This window comes from Micromys minutus (assembly GCF_963924665.1).
Source record: "Micromys minutus genome assembly, chromosome: 23".
Taxonomy (NCBI): domain Eukaryota; kingdom Metazoa; phylum Chordata; class Mammalia; order Rodentia; family Muridae; genus Micromys; species Micromys minutus.
The window spans coordinates 38,453,912-38,471,507 of NC_137958.1; positions in this window are offsets into that span (position 1 = coordinate 38,453,912).

A 17,596-nucleotide genomic window follows, 5' to 3' on the forward strand; every position below is an offset into this window, starting at 1 on the left:
ATAGTCTATGTTTGTCCCTTATGAAAATTCTAGAATGCTAGATTTTTTTCCCTTATCTTTACTTCTGTTTAAGAGTTACCCAAATTTAATTTTTGCTTCTCATTATTTTTCTGGAGCATGACATGGTCTAGGGAAAAATGGCCTTTTTGAAATATACACTTTGGACATTGAAATAAAAGTGAATATGTGGAACAAAATGATATTGTGAGTCTACAAATGGAGACTCCCGTGGCGAGTTTGAAACTTGGCAGGAAGAAGCTTTGCCTTGGGATTTACTCCAGAAGGTGTGAATTTATCTGTACAGTGAATTTTTAAATGTTAACTTACAAAATAATTTGTTTACTGTCTATTCAACATAAATAAGTTTATCAAGATAGTCCCCAGTCCACAGATGTATACAATGTTCATACGATGGTCCTATAAGTGAAAATAATAGAACACTGGAAACCACCCAGGTTAGCTTGGTGCCAACATGACAGTAGATAAAGAGAATAGGCTTCCTTGGCATATCAAATGGCATTGAATATTTTAGTTTCTCACTTTAGATTTAAAAGTTGAGAATCTGAGGAGGCGAAGGAATTGAACATCAATTGCCCTTGATGATTACTCATAGTAAAGGAAAAGTTAATCTGGGCATAGGTAATAATGGACAGACAGACAGACAGCACATACTTTGACTGAGGATTAGTTTTGATTTTTACTTGATGTTTTGAAATCACATGGAAGAAAATCTGGATAAGGAAATATTTTGATTAAGCAGGCCTGAATATGGGCAACACTTTCTTACTATAGGAGGTCTTGAATTGAACAGAAAGGTGTTTTCTAGACACTAGCAGACATGCATTATTTCAGGACTCCCTTTGAATGTGTATGTAGCGTGCCTATGCACTTCACACTCCTACCTTCTGGCTTCCCTACAATAAGAGACAGTAACCTTGGATTGTCAGTCAAAGAAACCCTTTCTCTTTTAGGTTGCTTTTGTCTGGGTATTTTAAATCACAGACACAGGAAATAAAATTACTAGTTATCTTAAACATTAAATCAAGTGTTTATTAAAAGACAAAGAGAGTAGGAAATATGTTTTATGGATGTGTGGTGAGGTTTGAGGAAGCAGGTGTCCTCGCAGACCCATGCTGAGGCATCTCTTCCCACTGAGGGGAGTTGAGAGGGTAGTGGAGACAGAGAAAGGCAGAGAGAGGCAGGGTAGTGAAAAGAGAAGAGAAGCGCAAGAAAAGAGAAGAGAAGAGAAGAGAAGAGAAGAGAAGAGGAGAGAAGAGAAGAGAAGAGAAGAGGAGGTCAGCCATGAGCACATGGAGAGAAGAGAAGAAGGGAATGGGGAAAGAGCAGGAGCAGAAAGTCAAGAGCAAGAGAGAGAGAGAGAGGGGAGGGGACAAACAGCTCTCCTTATAGTGAGTGAGGCATACCTGGCTGTTGCCAGGTAACTGTGCGGCAAGACAGACAAAATTCTAATGAATCTGATTATTTTAAAAAGAAAATGCCAGTCAAAATTTGTAAATTTGAGATAATCAGTTTTATTTATCTGTCTTATTATTTCTATTTTCAAAATCTAGTACCATAAAAACACTCAGGAAGTGATTGAAAATGTGAATTATTTTTGATAAAACTTCCCAGCTTGTCTAATTCAAACCACACTCTAAGCTTCAGGATATCAAATACAGTTATTGTATTGATATCTCTTCATAATGCATTTTAATTGGAGAGAACTATTTCAACCAAAGAAGGAAAAAAAAAGAAAAGAAAAGAAAGAGCCATTAGTATGGCACATACCAAAATCTGATAGTTGGAAAGTATGGGGATTTAAGTTATTAAAGTTCAAACAGAATAAAATTTATTAAAGTTAGAAGAAAAATTTAGAGTACAGGGTTAATTTCTTTTGTCGATCAGACTTCGGTATTTTATTCAGCTTCGGGTCTTTCAAAATAAAGGCATATAAGTAGGCATGCTGCTTATTTTACATAAATGTTAAAGATTAGAAATACTGACCAAACCCCAATTTTATGAGACTGAGAATGTTTTGACAAGATTTCTATAATAATTTCTGAGATGCCCTATACTTGGTGTACAGACAGCTCTCCAATTTATTATATGACACAATCTAGATATGAACCAAGAGAATTTGTAGGTATAATTAGTGCTCCAAGTATTAAAATGCCCTTTAATAAGGAGATACTGGATCTTCTTTGGGCAAGATCACTTGCTCTGCAGGTCTGAGGACACAAATTTGGATCTTCAGCATCCACATAAAATGCTTGCCATGGCTAAACATTCATGAAATCCTAGCACTGCAACAGGTAGACTCTAGGGTCTCACTGGATAGTTATCTCAGGAAAACGATTCAGCAAGAGAACCTGACTTATGGAAATAAATTGGAATGTGGCAAACTATAAATGTCTTGCTCTGGTCTCTACATGGTTACACACAGGCAAATGCACTTGCTCATTCACATGAATGCACTTTCTATACATAAACACACACACGGGGAGGGGAAGTAAATGGTAGATGATAAATAGATCAATGGATAGATATTAAAATTTAAACATAATTCAGAAAAGCTGATGAGATTATGATTAGTGGGAATAATTGCATACGTTAAAGGGGAATAAGTTACTTCCTAGTAGAAATTGGAAATCTGAAAGGATTTTACATAGGAAAATTTTCCACTTTAGGATTGAGGATAAAGAGAGTTATGTGGTGAAGAATGCTGGGAAATAAGAGTCATTAGTAGATGATTGTCATTAAGAAGGTTGGAACATCTCCCCATTTTTAGAAGAAGATGGGCTTTGCCAAACTGAGTCAACTCTTCTCCAGGTCACCCTGATAAATCACAGTTTTGCATTTACCTTGTTTTTAGGTCCTTCCTAGAGACTCTGGCCAATCTGGCCCTTCCTCTCAGCTCACAGAACATGGAGCGATACATGTTTGTCTTAACCTGTCAACTTTGTGATAACTTGTTACACACAGAAGAAAAGGTCCATGGATTTTAACAAAATACTGAAAGTCTCAATCTTTCTTGCTTGTTTTGATACTTAAAAAAGTTTTGCTGTGAATAGAGTGGTGTTGATCTTCTACTCTAAACATCTTTTATTTTTCTATTCGTGTGGTCACCACTTTGGAATGTGGTGAATGAATTATTCACAGCACTCAATGTGTTTGTTAAATCTTTGTATCTAGAGACCCAGGAATCCTAATCACACTGGTCTGTTTGAATTTAACAGGTGTCCATCACCTTGACTTTTTTCCACTAGCTTTAAAAATAGTTTTCCTGAAATAAAGGGTTAGACATGAATATGAATGAACGCAACAGACAAATCAAGATTCTGCACAAAGTCTGGGTTGTCTTCAGAAGTAAAGACAGAAGACAAGGAAGCTTAGGGAGTTACTTGTAACACAAGAAGCATCTACTTTGCCTTTATAATTGTGCTACACATAGGAACTGGTAGCTATGTGTAGATTTTCTTCTCTAGATTGTAGCATAAGTACTTTGATTTGAAGTGCAGGCCATCATGACATGGGCTGGGATGTGGACTACAGAAAAGTTAGAGAAGATAAAAGTTCCCTCACTCTGCTTCTCTGTTCATGGCCACAGTGGCATTTTCCAGAAGCTTCTCTAACACACATTCCTAACACTGTGATGTGCTGTGCAAACTCTTTCTAAACCACGAACAAAACAAATCCTGCTTCCTCTGCAGTGTTCATTGAAGGACCCTAGCAGTCTTTGCCAGCGGTGCACCCACTGCCTTGGGTCAAAGCTAGGCCAAGTTCCATTCTCCACCCACAGTTCTCAGGAGGAACAGAAAGAAATATTCTTGAAAAACTAAAGAATGTATTGACTGATAGTCACCTGACCCTCTGGTCTCAGATAGAGTTCAAATGTGTGTCATATACTTGCTAGCCAATAAATTAAAAGGTCAATGTGCTTAGCCAGTAAGTTAGAACTATAACCTTGCTGATGTAAAGTGAACTTCTAAAAAGTATAAAAACAGCTTGTCATAACCATTCAGGGTTACCTTCTAGTCACTTTCCATGAGGGGCTGTTTGAGAGTAGTTTAGAGAAGTTTAGTAGTTTCTGTTGCATGCCAGAAAATAAAGCTCCTGCATTTGCATTGAACTCCATTCTCATGTCTAACTTGTGGGGTCTCCCAGTAGTTAAGACTCACTTCCTGTCTTACATTTATGACAGGTGCTCTCCTCCTAATTAGTTAAGAAAAATAACTAATACAGTCTCTGTGGAAATCTTTTCTAAAGTTAACACTAAATTCTTGATGCTCTTAGTTCTATCAAAATCTTCTCTCCTGTGTGGTTCTTTTTTTTCTTTTCTTTCTCTCTGTCTCCTTTGTGCTTCTATTACATGATTGATTTATCAGTGATTTCTGATAAAGAGATAACACTAGTGAGGAACCAAGGAACTAAATACAAGCTGCTTCAGGTTGAGGATAAAATGAAGCAAACCAAATCAACAAAACCCTCCCTATCTTAAGGCAGAGGGAAATAAGTCATTACATAAATAAAATGTCATCAGCTCATTTATTTACTTGTTGAACTCAAATGATCCAAAAATACAATAATCTGTATGTGGCAGAAATGCACTGATTTTAAATTAGAATCCTTTGTGATTCCTCAGTAAATGAGTTCCAAGGCAACTCAAGAGGCAGAGGATAGAGTTGTACATATATGGTTAATATGTATTTCAGTGAAAGAGCTAAATGGTGCATAGGGAAAAGGTGCATGCAGTGAGCACTGGAGGAAGCCAATGACAAGGCTATGGCAACTTTCTTTGAGTTATTAATTGCTCCTGGAGTGAGCTGGGACACAGGCGTAAACTGACCAGAGAAGCTTATCAGCAATAAGCTTTCAGTGTTTGTAGGCTGCCTCCTAGAGTTGTAGAGTGTAAGAAGGAGCACCTGTTCAATATAAATGATTGCACAATTATACTTGGCAGGTGAAAAAGTCTTATCAGTTAGATTGGTGAAAATTCAGAGAACACTTCAAAACCCAAATTCCTGCCATGTCCTGCGTGGCCATGTTAGGGATGAAATGACAGGTGTAGATCTCCACCAGTGTTGACAGTTGCTGGGTGTTAGGCTCATTTGTATGCATAAAATATGCATTTTAATTTATATTACTCCTTCAGGCAATATTCTCCCTACCAAGGTTACTGGGGAATGTTCTCCCTGCCAACGTAAAAGAATGCAGGATAATCAGAGACAGCAGAAGTTCAGAAACAAAGGTGTGTCTAATGTCTCAGCAAACTGTTAGAATGCTGTGGGCTTCAGGACAGACCTTAAGACTGTGGAAAGAATGCTAAAAACATGAGTTCAGAAATATATAATTTCTCAACTATGCAAAATATGAGGATGCAATTTGAATTTTATGCCATAAGGAAGGAGATTCAGAGATTTAGAGAAAGATGATCGAAGGGCAAGTTTCCACCCAGCTGGATTTTATTGTTGTTTATTTCTTTGTTGCTTACATTACAGAGGAATACAGATTCCTGAGTTTAAAGTTAGCCTAGGACCTAGGAAGTTTCAGTCCAGGCCCAGGTATAATAAGAATGGTGATTTCCAGTGGGTTCCCAGCCAGCCCTACAGTCTCTGCTCCTGCTTGCTCTCTTTTTCCAAGAATGAAGAGGCTGGAGTCTTAGGATGCTGGTTCATGGGATAACTAAAAGAGAACCTAGGATAATGACTAAATTGATATGTAAATTAAAACTGACCTTTTGATCCGTAGATGAGCTATCCAGAGAATAGCAGGAAAAAAAAAAATCTTGAACAGAAAACACATCCAGAGAGAAGAGAGAGACAGATAGACAGAGAGACAGAGAGAAAGGAGAGAGACACAGAGAGAGACAGAGAGCAAGAGAGACAGAGAGAAAGATAGACAGAGAGAGAGACACAGAGAGAGAGACACACACAGAGAGAGGCCTAGGTGTTTTGAACTAGGTCAGGGGTTACTCTCCAAGCCAAGGCTAGTCCTTGGCATTTCCCAGTGACAGTTAAGGGTTAAGTGTACAAGCAAACAATTTTATAAATGACAATATTGTATTTACAAAAGCATCATTTTTCTGCCCATTGTCAGAATAGAGGATTAGGGGTCAATGATCTTCCCAGTGCCTAGCTGCTCAATTAATATCCTTAGGAAATATGTCAGCAACTTTCTTATTGCTGTCACCAAGTATCTGGCAAACAGCAGGTTTAGTCAAAAGAAGTTTACTCTGGCTTACTGCAGAAAGCGATAACAAGAAGAAAGTGAGATGGCTGGTCACATTGGATCTGTATTCAGAAAGCAGCAAGTAGTGAATGCTGGTACCTTGTTTATGTTCTCCATTTTCTCTTCAGTTTCACATGTTGCATCTCATCTAATCTAGCTACCCAGATTCAGGATAAACCTCTCCTAATCAGTTAAACACATTAGTAGAAACTCAGGATTTTTTCTCATGATAAATCTCAATATAATAAATCTGACAATGAAATTTAACTACCATAGGCAACTACAAAACATGAAACAACTCACAGACAGTATGAAGTTCAACAACAACAACAAAAGAAAATATTTTAATTAAAATAGAACTGTATAACATCCCCCTTTCCTCCCTACAGCCCCTCCTAGTCTCTCTCCTATCCCCTCAAATTAATAGCCTCTTCTCCTATATTATTGTTACAAATATACATATGTGTATGTATATGTACCCACAAATACTTAATTACAACCTTAAAAATGTATTCAGGAAAAAAAAAATCTGTGTAATAGAAAAAAAAACATTAAAAAAAGTTTGGTGATACACAGCCAATCCACAAATTATTTCATCTGTTTCAAAGAAAAAATACATTTTTAACAACTAAAATATGATAGCCCTCAAAGTTATAAACTAAAGCTTCTGGTTTCTAAAGATTTATTCAATAAGTGATTCAAATGTTATTTTTATAATAGAAGGCTTAGTGTGTATTAAGCATGATTGTGATGCAAGTTTAAGACTCAGGACATCTATAAACATTTTCATCATCTATAGTTCATATTGCACTGGAAGAATATAGTCAGATGCAAAATAACATGCATTAAGAAAAAAAGTACAGGGCAAGACTAACAGTGCGTACGCTGGGTAAGTCATACAATTTCTAATAATGTAGGTTGGGAAAGTCTAATCAATTATGTGACATTAGTCAAAATCAAACAAAGAACAACACAATAAAACGGGTGAAAGAGTGAGCCCTGTGGGTATACAGAGGCAAAGTGTTAAATATAGAAGAAATTACCTATGCAAAGGCTATGATTTATTTACATGAGTGTGAACGTTATGCTCAAGGAAGAACAGGCATGCTGACATAGCTTAGATTCAGGAGAGGAGAAACGACAGAAGGTCCAGGAGATATTAAGTATGACTAAGGATTCAAGCTTTTATCTTGATTAAGATGAGCTTTTTTATTTTGAATAGAACAGCTGAGTCTTATGAATCAAAAGGTAAACACGTTTGCTTTAAAAGACTGTGCCTGTGTGGAGGTAATATTTCTGTGGGCAGTGGTGAAGAGTAAGAGGTAAGTAAGTACAACCTGATGACGATGGTTCATCCTAAAGTCATAAAGAGCATAAAGGAAGATGCAGTCACATCCTGGATATATTTTGAAGGTAAGGTCGAATTTGCAGATGGGTTAATATGAGGAAGAAGAAGAAAAAGTCAAGAATTATGTCATGATTTTTGGTGTAAACAACTAGAAAAACAAAGTCACTATGGTCTTAGTGGGGAAGAGTACAATTACACTTTGCATAAACACTTGAAAGTTCAGTTTGAACAGCATAACATGCATTTAGATACATGTAGGTGGAGTACCAAGTAGGCAGTTAGAAATAAAAGACTGTGATTTGGGAAAATGTCTGAACAGAGGGTATAATTTTGAGAGCTCTGAGCCAATATATGAGATCACTAAAGGAAGGAATGTGGATTTAAAACAGTGACCCAACCCAAGTGTTTCTTTCTTTTTTTTCAATATTTAAAAAAAAAATTGGAAAAACTAAAAAAAAAAAAAATCATTTGAATTTTCTTACACAACCTCTTAAATGTTGATAAATCAATCAAATAAAGACAAAGTAACCCAATTGCATTATTTTGGGGCTGGAATAGTAGTGATTGTATTTGTTTGTTTTTCTTTTCTCCTGTGACAAAATATTCAACAAAAGCCATTTCAAGAAGGAATGGTTTATTTGGCTCAAGGTATAAGAGCAGATTTGTCACGCCAGAAAAGGTACGCAGAAAGGACTGTGAGACACTGTTCACGGTGCACACACAGCCAGGAAGAAGAGCATTGAAGCTCGTTGTTCTCTTCACTCATTACTTTTTCCTGGACCCCAGGTCATGAAAGGGACTACCCATAGTTAGGGTGTGTCTTTTCCCCTCAGGTAAACATGTTTGGAAACATGTTCAAAGGCACAATGCATTTTATCCCTTAGATCTCGTCAAGTTGACATCAAAATGAATCATCCCAAGTCTACTTTTGCTAACTAATACCCTAACCAATCACGTTCAATGGCAACCTTCCACTCCTAGTCTCCAAATTCTAATGTTAGTCTCATAGTGAAAAATGCACTTAGTTGATGCCCAAAAGCTCTCCAAATCTTACAGTCTGAAACTGTTCAGACTTCTGTATTAGTCTGAATAGAACCAACTTCTGTATTAGTCACGGTTCTCTAGAGTCACAGAACTTAGGAATAGTCTCTATATAGCAAGATATGTGACAGTGACTTACAGTCTGTAGTCCAATTCCTTAACAATGGCCAGCAGCAGCTGTGAAGTCCAAAGATTTAACAGACACTCAGTCCCACAAGGCAGGCAGTTGAAGAGAGTGTATATGCAGACACTCTTCTGAGAACTCAAGCTGACTAAAACATATTAGTTACATACTTATAATATGTTATTGTACAGAGTGAATATCACGGTGTTAAATGGGAGGAATGAGGCCATTCCAAGAAAAGAGTGGACCAAGGCAAGACCAGGACCTGTGAGAGCAAGCACTAAGCCTGAAACCTTTGTGCCTTATCATGGGCCTTTGATGGTGTCTTGGCTTTAAGACCAGTTTTAGCCCTTCTATTGCACTTCTGTGACATTTGATGTATGTAACTCTCTCAGATCAGTTCATGTTATTTTTTCTTAGTAAATATACCATACTTTTGTCTTCTCCAACATACTGGAGTTTTTTTGACTTCATAGTTTCACACATTGACCTGTCAGGGAAATACAATCCTTTCACGTACAGCCTGACCCCAGCAGCTCTCTAGAAAGTACTGTAAAGCTTCTGTGACATCCAGATTCTTGGATTTTTACTTGTTAAACCAACTTTTCTCTCCCTCGAAGCTTTGCAACTGTGATTGTCGTGTCACAGAGCGTGGCAGAGGGGAGAGAGGTTATTTCTACACTCAGTGTTCTAGCCTACATACATCTCAATGCTTAATAGTCTAACATCCCCCACCCTCCATCCCCCAAACAAGCATGAGACCTTCACTCCTCAGGTGCTGGAGGGCATGGACACAAAGTTAGCTTGAGACAACTACTATTCCAGTGCCAGGTAAGCAAGCAAGATGGAGACAAGAAGAGAAAAAACACAACTTGGAACCACAGGCTCCAGGAATGAGTGAGCCCAAGACAGATAATTACGTTGGTGTGCAGATAGAGAATGAAATCACTACCATTGGCCCCAGACAAGAAGCTAGCTTGAGTTGGCTCCTCCTAGGCCTGAGGCTGGGCAGTCCAGCCTTGAGATGACCCCTGCCAGGCACATAATGTATGAGTGGGAAATAGCCCTCTTGAGATCATTCCTGAAATGTCCCTAGCCACTCAAAGACCCTAGGTATTACTAAGAGGAGAAATGGAAGAGGTTGTGAGCACAGCATAGAAAGGCAGAACTGGAGACTCAAGGGTAGGAAAGAACCATCTGATGTGAGTAGCTTGTGATGCCACCCGAGACCATGGTAGCACTGCAGTAGAGGGGGGGCTGTTGCCACCAAAGACTAGACAAATGTCCCTGGTTTGGCCTGCCACTGTATGAAGGCTATGCAGAATTGACCCCAACCCTCTTTTAGGGATCCTGGGAAAGTTATCCCCAGAGGCATGAGAGAAAAAGAGTTGATTCTACCCATAGTCAACTACAGTGCTCAGGAGAGCAGGTCCTGCACATGGTGGGAGTTGCAGGTTATCTGCCTAGAGGGTGTGAGCGTGAGAGAGTGACCCTACCACTCATTTCCCCGTGGTGGCATGGATAAGAGATAGATATCCTGGGGACTTTGGCCCTGGGGTCTTGAGAGCAGTAGAGCTGTCCCTGCCCATTATCAGCTGCAGCACTCCGAAGGGCAGGCCCTACATCTCTATTGGGCAGCACAGTAGAGCTGGCTTTAGATGTGGGGGTTGAGAATGAGCAAGCATGGTGCGTGTGAATGTGGGAGAGTTGGCCCTGCCTCTTTGGCATGAGGCAGTGTCCCCAACTCTTGTCCCTTGGCACCTAGGGCAGGAGGAAAAGCTGGTACCAGGGTCATTAGGGCAGGATAGTAAGTCCTGCCCTCAACCTGCTGCAGCATGTGGGAGAGCAGGCCTTGCCCCTTGCCTAGGTGGCATAGTAGAGCTGGCACTGGATTTGTGTTTGTAGGTGAGGCAGTTCCAAGGTCATGAGATCCTGGGAGATGACAAGCTGACCATCCCTGATGCCTCTCAGTCCCAGATCCAGGGCTTTAGATTGGTCCACACCAGCATCTGCCATGTCAGGGAACTGCTGGAGTACATGAAGGAGGCTGGTTCTATGGACCTGAAACTACAGGCTCTCCATGACACAGGGCAATAACAGGATAACGGAGGAGTTCCAGTGAGGGTCCAGTATTGACAGAGCAGCTGAACTCAGAGGTTTCCTTCTAGAACATCAGTCACTGCAAGTAAGGAAGTGTGAACAAAAGGGAATACCATGGGATACACTGTGACACACAAGATTCTTTTTTTTCCTCTGCTGGTAGGGGGGGTGAGTTGCAAGGGTCAGGGGCAAGTAGAAGGAAGGTAGAGGTGAGTAGGATTGGGGTGCATGGGGTAGAGTTTGTAATGAACCAGTGAAAAATTTGAAAAACCTTAAATAACAACAACAGAAACAATAGTATTCTGATATTACAGATCGAAGTGTAGTCTACCTGGTCTGTTTCCTAGTAGCTGTTATATGCCCTGGTGGCTGAACTATGGCAAGGACTTGTTAAGCAGATGCTTTCCAGTAGAGAACCCCTTCAGCAGAATTCTTAATTCAGTCTCTGATTTTAAATGAATTTTTTTCAGATTTTATGTTAGCCTTTATTGAACAATTTTGTGTGTTCACATGCACACACACACACACACACACACACACACACACACACACACACACACACACATAAAAGCTGGAACTATTTGATGTATAAATCTTACCCTCATAATGCCTTTTCTAAAATCTCAGTGCACAGTGAGAGAGCTTTCTCTCTTCTAGTAACAACCCCTTTAATAATTACAACTGCTTCCTTAACATCTATCTTGTATGTAAATTTAAATTTATTAACACTCCTTTTCTTGGTAAACTGCATACATAGATGTATACATATATATTTTCTTTCACTATAGATATAAGGTGTATAAACAATAAACATGCCAGAGCCCCAATGTTGTACTGCATTGAATTTCCCTCTACAGAACAGTACCTTTGAATTCAGCTTCATTCAGGATTGTAGGTCATGAGGAGAAAGCAGTCAGACTGTGTTCTATCACTGATCCTAATAAACATTTTGTTGTCCTTTGACATTTCATGAGCAGGACAGTGACTGTCTTGACTCTACTCTACCTTCTGGGCTTTCCCACTCCTCCAGTGTCATCCTATGAACCCTTCTTACAATGGTCTAGACTTTTCTGTCCTATAAGGCAGACTTTCCCACATTCTTCTCATAACCACCTTTAAAAGCCTGTAGCTCACTTGCCCAGCTTTATCACAGCAAGCAACACAGACTCAACATTATATTTGTATGTTAATTACTTCTCTGGTTGCTGAGATAAATACCTGACATAGAAACTAAGGAAGGGAAGACTTGTCTTGGCTCATTGTTGGCAAAAGTAATCCATTGAGGTAGAGAACACAAGGGTATGCTGGCTGGCCACATGATATCCACATCCAGAAAGACAAGAGAGATGGCTGCTGTTCGTCCACTCTTCTTTTTGGTCATTTTGGACCCCAGGCCATGGAATGATGGCACTTGTATTCAGAGTTCATCTCATCTCAGTATCCTGTCTGGAAACATTTCCTACAGTGACACAAACTTTTGCCCTTTGGATAAGCCCTACTCATGCAAAACTGATAATCAAAATTAACTATTACAATGACTAGGAGTGGCATTGTTGGGTGTCTGCAAGTTTCATACAGAACAAATTCTACTCTAGCTACTTAGACAAACCAGTATGATCAAAAGCTGCTCTAGTGACTGGCTTCCACATGGGCATAATGTCATCTGTAGTTGTCATATGGTTTAGGATAGCTCACCTGGTTCTGATTCTATTCTTGCTTACACTCTATCTGCCTCAAAACATCCAGATTTATAAGAGAAGAAACTCATTTTTGGTCACTACGCTATTCCAGGACACATATCTAAAGCTGTTAAGTTGTGATCTGCCACAGAATGTCTTTTTGTGACTTAGACTTTCATGGCTGAGAGTGAGTTAAGTAGATATCGCATCGTCGCACACATACACACAGAGAGAGCTGATAAATTAGATTTACATTTCTGTCCCTGTGTGGATATTTATAGTTAATTAGAGTGATGAGAGGCCTGGCCTCACACAAGTTGTGTTATTTATTTTTTAATGGATATAGGAAAAGTGTGCATGGTTGTGAGTGACATCTGAGAGAGGCTTAAGGACAATTTAGGACATCTAAGAATGCTCATTACTTGGTTAATATTTAATTTGCTTGTTAAACTAAGCCATTGGTTAAAAATAACTCTTAATTCTTGCCCTGCCTCTATAATGACTCTGGAATTAATTATAGGGTTGCTATTGATTTGCTGATGAATATCATTCGGCTCTGTCCATCTTATCCTAAATTATTATTGGTCATGTCATATATATGTTCTCAGATGCAATTCTAGCATACCTTGAAGGCTGATAGAGACTATAGTATATCTATCAACATCAAGCTCATTTTAATTCAGAAGATATAATTATATATGTGCACATATGCATAATTTTCAAATGGTTTAATTCTTGTTTGAGCTATACCAACTTGCAAAGATAACTGCCTGATCAATATATTTTTAAACTAATCTTTTAAATTTAAGAATTATGTTAAAATAAGTAAAAATCCACACAACTTTTAGGAGGCCCAAAAAATCACAATATTTCTCCTTAATTGTATATGCAACCCAGACATAGCCAGGGACAAATGGCTGGAAATAAGTGTATAGTTCAGTCAGCAATTGGAGCAGACCAATAGACTTTCTATCTAATTTTAAATCATAATAAAAATTTTAATGCTCCAAGAAGCTGTTTAGAAAGAGTTCTTTTATTAGTTACATTTATAAATGTTAGCTTTCATTATCAGTACCACTTCTCTTGCCTTCATTATGGGACTTTGACTGACTATATTATAAGTCTTCCTCTAAACTCTAACCTTTAATTATCACTGGAACATTGACTTCTTGAAGCCTTTAGGCTGTAATTGACCTTTATATTTCAAAGAGAAAATTCTTTACCTCCAGAGCAGAAGGTGATAGAGAAGAACATTAAACCATATGAGTGAAACACCAGCTCTAATACAAAGCAAGTTGCTGGCACATGACACCCTCTCTTTCTTGTGGTATACTACAGGCTACTACTGTTTATCTAAAGTGCAAAATACAGAATATTTTAAATACAAATATTGTCTGAGCCTGACTTTCTGTTTTTTTTTTCCACTAAGCTGAAAGATTCTTTAATTTTAAGGAGGAGGTCCAACCATTTTCTTCATAAACATTCAGAGTGTTGGTCAGTAGACCCCTGTGCCCACCTCCGGGCTATAAGAAACAAAGCACTGCTAATAAATTATGACTCAGTGAATTGGGAAAGATAGGCTGTCTGTCTAAATTACCTGTTGACAAATGAGTATAAATTCCTACTTAAAGACCAAGCACAGTTTTCTATTTTCCAATAAGGTAAGAGCTAGATTTGAGGGATTTATCTTCAATATGAATATTATGAACTGAACAATTATGAACAGACAAGTTTTTTTTTTCTATACACTTATAAAACAAAAGCATTTTGGGGATAGAAAGGGTTTTGAAGCACATTGACTTGCTCAATCTCCTCATTGCACAAGGTAAAAGGCAAGGTCTGGGACATTCTAGTTCAGACATTAACTGGTAAAGAAAAGCTTCAGATCAGATCAGCATAAAGTTTGTGATTTGATAATGTCATAGATGTATATAATGTATTTTAATCATATTCAGCCTGATTCTTCTTTCTTCTTCCCTTCCCAGTTCCTCTGGAAATCATTTTGTTTCTAACACATCTCTTCCTACATGTTTGCACACACACACACACACACACACACACACTCATACACGCACACAAAGAGATAGAAATAGAGATAGATAGATAGAATTACTGTTTTATATTCACCCCTATCTTGTATCTCCTTTCCTTCACCCTTGCACAAAATGATACCTTTATCTGCTGTTTTTTGTTTGGTTCTTTGGTTACCTCTTTTCTATACTATGAGCTATTTGGTTGCAGAAATTTACAGTAGATGGTTAGTTTTGACTTTATGTAATAGAGAATAATTATGTTTTCTTATTAATGTTTGCAGCCATAGAATAGAACAAAAAGAAACAAACATTATTGTACACAAATAAAGCATAACTTCAAAACATTTCTGAGGCAGTGGGAAATGAATCCCATATACTTATCAATATTATAAATTTAAGGGCATATATAATGCTAGGATGTGGCATTATAATTGGTCCTTATGGAGTAACATGATGAGATCTTCATAGAGAAAAAATGAAAAGGAAAGAGAAATAAATGTATAGAGCATTTATGAGTCCCTTTTTCAGAAGAACATCACACTGACTAATGACTTGGCAGTTAGAGTTGTGTTTGGCTGTGTAGGTGGTGCCTCACGGGAAGTCACTATCTTGGTGGGCTCAGCAAGGGGCTAGGATCTGGTTCTCAGTATTATATACTTGGAAAGTTATTTTTATATATTAAACTCTGGGGGATTGATTGAAACTAACCAAGCTTATGCTTTACTAGTAGGGAGGCTTTATTTCCAATGGTAAAAAATAATTATATCTGTTCTTCAGAGCCATATCCTGGTGATTTCAAGTTACCTGTGAAACAGAAATTAGAAATCACAGTTTCCTAATGAGCACAATGCTACAACCAGATAAGTGGCCTGGATTGTGAGATGTGTCATTTATTAAAAAGTGCTGCATGCTGACTTGCCTTGGCTTCATCTATATTTCTCTTTTCTGAAAAGGATAATTAGTTTGTGAAGATGCTTCTACTTACATTGAGTACATTAAAATGATCATTCTCTAAGTTCTTGATAATTTAAAAAAAATGCCATGACCTAAAATTAAACAATCTTAAAGCAGAAATTTCAAAGTAATACATCTGTTTGGTCTTCTGCAGTTTAATCCTTAAATGGTTAAACTGTATTTATCATCAATACCATTACCAAGCTATTTTTTCTAATAATGTCTGAGATGCAAAATAGTTTTCAGAATAGCTAAACTCACCTAGATATTGGTTAATGTTTTCCAATGATATGAAATGCATCTCAAATTGCCCAAAGGATTGTATTATTTATTTTATTCACTCATAAATTTAGTCACTCATTTATTGAATGAGTATGACATGCAGTTTTTCTTTACTGTGCCAACTTGAGACATAAAGGTATTAAATTAGTTTCTGTATTTGAAGATTCTATGTTATATGAAGTAGAAACTTGAGGGAAGTTTTTTGAAAAGTCGGTTGGATGGTGTTTTGCTGGGGCAATCATATAAAGGAAAGTTTAGCTGAAGCAGACACAGGAGAGATGTTCTGCTAGAGCAAGCAGTGAAAGGACATGTGATGGATTCCTTGCTAATGACATACATGTATTGGTTTGTCTTACACTGCATAGTTGGGCTGCATTTGTCCGGACTCCACAGAGAGAAATGCACCAAAAAAACTACTGGTGGTGTGCTGCGGTTTCTTGTTGCTTTCACAGACTCTGCCTGACTGGCAGAGCAGTGTACGATGAGGCAGACACAGGTGCTGAGGCAAGGCCTAAGGGAGAGATGCATTTGGAGGGTATAAACAGGAAAGACAAACAGGAAACTGAGCTTGGCTTGCTCTGAGTCCCTCCTGCTGACTGGTTGGCTCTGCTAAGTCTTGCCACCACTGCTGATTTGCATTGCTATCCCAACTCTGCCAAACTGGACTGTGTGTGTATCCATGAAGTGTTTGCAAGTGGATCGAGCTGCTGCTGCTGACCTACAAACTGTACTGCCAATTTCCAGAAAACACAGACAAGAGTTTCTCCAAAGAACCTTTCTAAACAGGTTTATCACCCCTGCCCCGTATCCTTTTTTTTCCAATACCTCTGGAGGGTGGTGAGCTAAGAGTAAGGTTAAAGCACTTAAAAAAATCATTAAAAATGCTTGAAAAAAAATGAATGTTTCAGTTATACAGAAAAAAATTTCCCTTTGTAAATCATTCCGACGTGGCTATGAAAGATACTACTAGGCAGTCCATAGGTTTGCCTCTGCTTTCTTTCTTTGAGGGTTGACTAGTTATACTTTGTGAATCCACGAGAAAGCTTACATGATCTGCTGGCTGAGCATGTGTTTGCCTTCATAGTGGGTTGGTTAAGCTAGGGGTAAGACTGAAGGAGAACTGAAGACAGCGGAGCGGTAGATCTCAGTCTCAGGCCATCACAACCTTCTCCCTCAGGCCCTGAACTCTCTGACAGTCCTAGTGATGCTTAAAGGCAGCTGAGCTCACCAGCCTGGTGGTCTCAGATGTCACTAGTTAAACATTATCACATCATTTTCTTTATCCAAGTTCAAGAAAACCCATGATTTTGACACTTATTCTCTATGTGCTGATCCAGAAAGCTGGGTACACTCCTCCTGTGGGACAGGTTTCCAATGCTGAACTTCCCCCTAAATTCTTTTAGCTCCTTCCACCAAGAATAGAAGAAAATACCCCTTTTTTTTATTTGTGTCAGTGGACGAGCACTCTGTGTCTCTGCAGGTCTCAAAGCAGAGTGGCTTTGTTTAATTACCCAAACCAGGTTATTTCCTTCGGTTTAAAAGGTTCAGTGGTTCAGTTTGCAGTGAACTCAGAGCGTTTTACAAGCTGCACCCTCATGTCTGTACCGGTGGTTTGCTGAGCAGTCCAAGCTCTTCCCAGTCTCAGGCTTCGGTGCTATTGTTCCTGCCACCTCGAGTACTCTCCCAGCATCTTTCTCGTTGATTCTCAATACCCATTTTATTTTAAAATCGTTTATTTCTAATGTTATAATTTAATTACATCATTTTCCACCCCCCATCCCTCTCTTCCACCCTCATTGCTGTCTTT